A 7500-nucleotide genomic window follows, 5' to 3' on the forward strand; every position below is an offset into this window, starting at 1 on the left:
TTCGTCTTCCTCCCTCCCCGCCGACCACGGGCGGGGCGGGGCGGGGCGGGGCTGTGGGGGGGCGGGCGCGCGTCCCCGGTCGGCGCGCCCCGCTTCTTCGGCTCCCGCCTCCTCCCCGTTCCCCGCCGGGGCGGCTCGTCCGCTCCGGGCTGAGACGGAGCTCGGGGAGCGTGGGTGGGAGCCGCGGAGGCGGCCGCGCCGAGCCGGGTCCGTGGCCCGCCGGCCCCCGTCCCGGGGGTGGCCGCCCGGGCCAGGGGGTCGCCCACCCGGGGTCCCGGCCCTCGCGCGTCCTTCCCCCTCTTTCCTCCGAGGGTGGCGGGAAGCGGGCGGCGGCGAGGCCCGGGGCGTCCCCACACACGGGCGACCTCGGCTGGCGGCCGCTCCTGTTTCGGACCTCCGGGGTCGATCGGCGGCCGCCCGCGAGCCCCGGACTCGGCAGGCGGCCCGCCGTGTCCCGGGTCGACCGGCAGGCCGGCCGCTGGCCGTTCCCTCCGCGGGCTGCGGTGGATCGCTGCGAGGGCGCCGATCCCCGTTCACGCGCGGGTGCCCTTCACCGGCCTCGGCCTTCGGTGGAGCTGAGACCACGCGGAACTCCCTCTCCTACATTTTTCTCTGCCCCATTTGGAGTTTGCGTCCGCGGGACTTTTAAGAGGGAGGGAGTCGCTGTTGCCGTCGGCCAGTAATACTCCCTCTTGTTTTTTTTTGGTCGTGTGTGTGTGTGTGTGTGTGTGTGTGTGTGTGTGTGTGTGTTTCCCCCGCCGCCCCCATTCTTTCCTTCTTCCTTCTTTCTGGAGACGTGAATCTCGCTCTGTCGCCCAGGCTGGAGCTGGAGCGCGGTGGTGCCTCCTCGGCTCGGCGCCGCCGCTGCCTCCAGGGCTCTCAAGCGAACAGCAGTTTTTGTATTTTGAGCGAAGACGGAATTTCACCATATTGGCCGGGCTGGTCTCGAACTCCTGACCTAGCGATTCCCCCCACCCCTCCCCCTCCCCCTCCCCCTCCCCCGCCTCCGCCTCCCAAAGCGTGCCGGGAGTACGGGTGTCGGCCACCGCGCCCGGCCGATTCCTTCTTGTTTTCAATCTTCTTTTCTGCACGCTGCTGTGTGTGAGCATACGTATATCTATCTAGATAGATAGACACATAGATATGGACACACGGACACGTACCTACACCGACGAAAATAATCTAGTGATAAAACTAGACATTTCCATCATTCACACATGTGTATAGGATAGATGTTAATTTTAATGGATGAACGTGTATGACGTAAACACCCATGTCATTTACATATACCCGTATATGTATATCCTTCGTTTATTATGGATTAACAATGTTCGTGTATTTATTTTCTTTTCTTTTGGGGCCTGCCTGATCTTCTCACTCTGGGCTCTGGTGACCTCAGGCTCCCAAGTAGCTGGGATGGGACTACAGGGATCTCTTAAGCCCGGGAGGCAGAGGCGAACGTGGGCTGTGATCGCGCGCCTCCACTCCACCTGGGCTGGGCTGGGCTGGAGAGAAAACGGTGGATTGTCATCTTCATTACCTTACCTTTTAGCTTTATTCGTACCCTCTTATTTGCTTCTTTATTCTCATGGGTTATTCTAGGTCATTGTCATGTTCATCGTTTGCTTGCTTGTTTCATTGGTTTCCTTCCTTCCCTGCCTTCCCGGCGGGGTCTTCCTCTGCCTCCGTCGCCCGGGATCACCCCAGCCTCGACGATTTCGACCGACCGTCCGACCGAGCGGCCGTCCCGCGTCTCATCCCTCCCGTCCCCGTTCCCTGGGACTACGGGTGTGCACCACCACACCGGGTGACTTTTATGTTCTTCCTCATGTCTCACGTTTTCCGTAGGTAGGGAGGCAGGTATCTGTGGATGTGTGGATGTGAGTGAGATGGGGTCTGGGGTTCTGTCGTGTGGCCCGGGCTGGTCTCGGACTCCTGTTCTCGAGCGATCCGCCTGCCTGCCTCGGCCGCCCGCGCTGCTGCTGTGACAGGCGTGAGACGCTGCACCTGGCTCATTCTATAGTTCCCTGCCTGCCTGCCTGCCTGCCTGCCTGCTTGCCTGTCTGTCTGTCAATCGTCTTCTTTTTAGTACGGGTGTGCTCTCGCTTTGTTGTCCACGCTCTGGGCACACGTGGTGATCGCTTTTTAAACTTCTATGATTATTATTATTGCAGGTGTCGTCTCACACGTCGAGGTGATCTCAAACGTCTACGCTCCGGCCATCCTTCCACGTCGGCCTCCCGGAGTGCTGGGATGACACGCGTGGGCACGGTACGCTCTGGTCGTATTTCTCGTGGGTCGGTTCTTTCCGTTTTACGCACGCGGAATGCGAACAGATAAAATTTTGAGACGCGTCTCACCGATCTCTCCCCTCCCCCTCCCCCTCCCCCTCCCCCTCCCCCTCCCCCTCCAGACGGAGTTTCACTCTTGTCGCCCAGGGTGGACTACGATGGCGTGATCTCGGCTCGCTGCGACCTCCGCCTCCCGGGTTCGAGTGATCCTCCTGCCTTGGCCTTCCTGAGGAGCTGGAATGACGGTGAAGCGCCATCGTGCCCGGCTGACTTTTATATTTTTAGTACGGATGGGGTTTCTCCGTCTTGGTCAGCCTGGTCTTCAGCTTCCGACCGTTGGACGATTTTAACTTTCTTGGTGGTTGCTTTTCTTTTTCTTTTTCTTTTTTTCTTTTCTTTTCTTTCCTTCTCCTCCCCCCACCCACTCCCCCTGTCCTCCTCGTCCTCCTCGGCCTCGTCCTCCTCCTCCTCCTCCTTTTTCATCTCTTTCAGCTGGGCTCTCCTACTTGTGTTGCTCAGTTGCTCACGCTGGTCTCCAACTCCTGCCCTTGACGCTTCTCCCCTCACACCCACCGTCTGGTTGTTGAGATGCGCACCTCTTGTAAAATGGAAAAGATGAAAAAAATAAAGACGGAGGTGAAAAGCACGGAGTGAACGTGTCTCTTGCCGTCTCCCGGGGTGTCCCTTGGACCCCGAGAGACGGAGGGAGCTTGGCTGAGTGGGTTTTCGTGGCTGAATCCTCCCGAGGGCCTCCTTCCCTCTCCCCCTTGTCCCCGCTTCTCCCCCGGCCGAGGCTCCCGCCGCCGCCGCCGTGGCGTTTTCCGTAGGAGAGCTGTGGGAGAGGACCGACGCGGCTTCCGGATCTAGATCCCGCCGGACGTCTCTGGCTCGGCGTCCCCCGCCGGCTACCTGCCGCCTTCCGGGGAGCTCTGAGGCGCGTGCCCCCGGCCCCCGTCACGTCCCGCTACCCTCCCCCGGCTGGCCTTTGCCGGGAGACCCCGGGGGAACCGCGTGGACGCTGCTTTCCGACCCTCCGGCGAACACTTCCGCCGGATGCCCCGGGTGGGCCGGATGGGATGAGACTGGACCGCTCCGGACCGTGCTGTTCTTGGGGGTGGGTTGTCGTACAGGGTGGACCGGCGGCCCCGGCGTTGGAAAGGGTGCGCGGGGGTGGAGCTGTCACGTGGGATGCCCTCCTTCCCCTCGGCCTGCCTTCGGCTTCCTCGGGCGTGAAGACGACTTCCCGTCACGACCACTTTTCTCCCCTTTCTCCACCACACGGATGAGACGCATGAGAGGGAGAAACAGCTCCATAGATACTGCTGACCTTCATTTGTGGAATCCTCAGTCACCTACACACAGACAGGTGACTACACGGGGACCCAAATCGGACACCGTTTCCGGGTCCTCATGGTGGGATTCGTCGGTCTCTCTCTCTCTCTCTCTCTCTCTCTCTCTCTCTCTCTCTCTCTGTCACACACACACACACGATTTCCGTATCTAGTTCACAAAGCACACTCACTTACCCTTTCCCCGGTACGCAGGCTGAGTGAAACTCACCCCGCCCTCCACCCGTCGGCTGACGAAACCCCTTCTCTATGATGTATGAACGAGACGGTCTGGGCCGGGCACGGTAGCTCACGCCTGTCACTCCGGCACTTTGGGAGGCCGAGGCGGCTGGATCGCTTCAGGCCGGGAGTTCCAGACCGACCGCGCTGGCCGACGCGGCGAAACCCCGTCTCTCTGAAAAATAGAACGGTGAGCCGGGCCTGGTGGCCTGGGCTTGGGATCACGACTGCTCGGGAGACTGGGGCGGGCGAGTGGCTCCGACCGGGGAGGCCGAGGTGGCGATGAGCTGAGATCGTGCCACGGCGATCCGGCCTGGATGACGCAGCGAGACCCTGTCTCGATAGAATCGTAATATTATTAGAAGGTGACTTGTGCCTGGTGATGGCCGCCTGTCGTCGCGGCTGAGAGGCTGCGATGAGGAGAAGATCGCTTGAGGCCCCGCGGGTCGAGGCTTCGGTCGGTCGGCCGTGACCCGCTGTATCCTGGGCGGTCACCGGTCGAGGACATAGGCCCCCTCCCCGTTTTCCTTTCTTTTCTTCCCTTCTCTTTTCTTCTCTTTTCTTCTTTCTTTCTTTCTTCTTTTTCCTTTCCTTCTTCCCCTCTTTCTTTCATGCCTTACTGCCTTCCTGCCTTTCTTCTTTCCTCCCTTACTCCCTTCCTCCCTTCCTTCTTTCCTCCCGCCTCGGCCTCCCAAAGTGCTGGGATGACTGGCGTGAGGCACCGTGCGTGCTTGGCCTAAAGAGACACCCTTTGAGAGTGAGACACGGGGAGCGCCTCCCGGTGATCTGATGGACTGATTGATTTAGAGACGGCATCTCACTCTGTCACCCCGGCAGTGGTGCCGTCGTAGCTCACTCACTGCAGCGTGGACGTTCCTGCACTCGAGCGATCCTTCCGCCTCAGCCTCCAGAGTACGGTACCCGGGACCACGGGCACGCGCCACTGTCCCCGGACCGTTTTTTTTCCCCCCCCACCCCGAGACAGAGTTTCGCTCTGGTTGCCTAGACTGCGGTGCGGTGGCGCGATCTTGGCTCGCCGCAACCTCTGCCTCCCGGGTTCGAGCGATTCTCCCGCGTCGGCCTCCCGAGTAGCTGGGATGGCGGGCGGGCGCCGCCACGTCTGGCTGATGTGGTATTTTTCGTGGAGGCGGGGCTTCTCCGTGTGGCTCGGGCTGGACTCGAACTCCCGACCTCGGGTGATCGATCCGCCCTTCCCGGCCTCCCGAAGTGCTGGGATGACGGGCGTGAGCCACCGCGCCCGGCCTTCATTTTTCAATGTTTTTCCACGGACGGGGTCTCCTCGTTTTGTTGCCACCCTCCTGACCCGGCGTCTCAGAGTGCTGGCGTGACGGGCGTGAGCCACTGCGCCTGGACTCCGGGGAGTGATTCACGACCACGACCGCTGGACTGATTCTTTCTTTCTTTCTTTCTTTCTTTCTTTCTTTTCTTTTCTTTCTTTCTTTCTTTCTTTCTTTCTTTCTTTCTTTCTTTCTTTCTTTCTTTCTCTCTCTCTCTCTCTCTCTCTCTTTCTTTCTTTCTTTCTTCCTTTCTTTCTTTCTTTCTTTCTTCCTTTCTTTCTTCCTTTCTTTCTTTCTTATTTATGGATGGATGAATTCTTTTAGTATTGATTTGTGTATTTCTTTTCAGACGGAGTCTCGCTCTGGGCGAGGAGAGGCGAGGCGCATCGCTTTGGAAGCCGCGGCACCGCCTTCTGAAGCCCCATTCATATGCACAGAGCCCTATTCCCTTCCTGGAGTTGGAGCTGATGCCTTCCATAGCCTTGGGCTTCTCTCCATTTAGAAGCTTTGACAGGCGCAACCCCACCCAGAGGCTGGCTGCGGCTGAGGATTCCTGGGTGTGCTGGGGCTGGAAAGTGGGTCCCCTATTTTGGATACCTCGGCCGAGACATCCCCGGGCCCCCATCGCTTGCTCACCCTTTGAGATCCCCAGCCTCCGCCACCTTGCAGGCTCACCTCTTACTTTCATTTCTGTCTTTCTTCCTTTCTTGCGCTGGAGGAGGGGGTGCGGGAATGAGGGGGTGTGGGGGGGGGAGGGGGTGCGGGGTGGGGACGGAGGGGAGCGTCCTAAGGGTCCATTTAGTGTCATGCCTATTTCACCACCACCACCACCAAAGATGAAAACAACCGTCGGCTAAATACCACCTGTTCTCATCTACAACTGGGAACTCATAGATGAGAGTTCTTGCGTGGGCAGAACGAGGGGGACCGGAGACGCGGGAGCCTACTTCAGGGAGGAGGGGTGGAAGGAGAGACAGCTTCGGGAAAAAAACAAAACACGAAAACTACCGGACACGGCGCTGAGTATCCGGGTGATGAAATCATCTGCACACTGAACACTGAACCCCCCCCCCCCCACCCCGTCACAAGTTTAAGTTTACCTATGACATAACACTCTTGCACATGTGTCTTCGAACAAGAAATAAGAGTTAGAGGGGAGAGGGGAGAGGAGGAGAGGAGGAGAGGAGGAGAGAGGAGAGAGGAGAGAGGAGAGAGGAGAGAGGAGAGAGGAGAGAGGAGAGAGGAGAGAGGAGAGAGAGAGAGAGAGAGAGAGAGAGAGAGATTGAGAGATTGAGAGAGAGAGAGAGAGAGAGAGAGAGAGAGAGAGAGAGAGAGAGAGACAGAGAGAGAGAGAGAGACAGAGATAAAACGAAACACCCGAAACACTAACGTTCACTGACAGTGCAGCATTTGGGCCTGTTCTTTTTTTTTTTTTCTTCTTTTCTTTTTTTCGGACTGAGTCTCTCTCGCTCGGTCACCGAGGCTGCGGTGCAGTGGCGCTCTCTCGGCTCACTGAAACCTCTGCTTCCCGGCTTCCAGTGATTCTTCTTCGGTAGCTGGGATTACAGGCGCGCACCGCCACGGCCGGCTGATATTTCTATTTTTTGTAGACGCGGGGTTTCTCCGTGTTGGCCACGCTGGTATCGAACCCCTGACCTCAAAGGATCCGCCTTCCCGGGCCTCCCGAAGTGCTGGGACGACAGGCCTGAGCCGCCGGGATTTCAGCCTTTCAAAGCGTGGGCCCTGCCACCTTTCGCTGCGGCCCTGACGCTCAGAATGACGTGTCCTCTCTCCCATAGGTGGACTCCTTGAGTCCCCTGTGCCGTTGCACTCTAGCCTGGGCGGCGAGAGCCAAACTCCGTCCCCCCCACCTCCCCACGCAAAAAGTAAATACATACATAAAGAGATAAGTAAGTAAGTAAATCGATAAAATCTCTACACATCACCTAGAAGTGTGTGTTCCCCTGAGTGATTTCTGAGAAATGGCACTGTACGCTGAACGCGGTGGCTCACGTCTGTCCTCCCGAGGTCGGGAGCTCCAGACCAGCCTGGCCAACATGGTGACACCCCGTCTCTACTGATAACGCGATACTGAGTAGGCCACGGTGGGGCGGGCACCTGTCGTCCCAGCTACTCGGGAGGCTGAGGCGGAAGGAAGAGTCGCTTGAACCTGGCAGGCGGAGGTTGCGGTGACCCGAGATCGCGCCACTGTGCTACAGCCTGAGCGACAGAGTGAGACTCGTTCTCCAAATAAATAAATAAATAAATAAATAAATAAATAAATAAATGAGTAAATAAAAAGTAAATGAAAGAAAGAAAAAAAGAAAAGAACAGAAAAGAAAG

The sequence above is a fragment of the Pongo abelii genome, chromosome 12 (assembly GCF_028885655.2).
Source record: "Pongo abelii isolate AG06213 chromosome 12, NHGRI_mPonAbe1-v2.0_pri, whole genome shotgun sequence".
In the NCBI taxonomy this organism is placed as follows: domain Eukaryota; kingdom Metazoa; phylum Chordata; class Mammalia; order Primates; family Hominidae; genus Pongo; species Pongo abelii.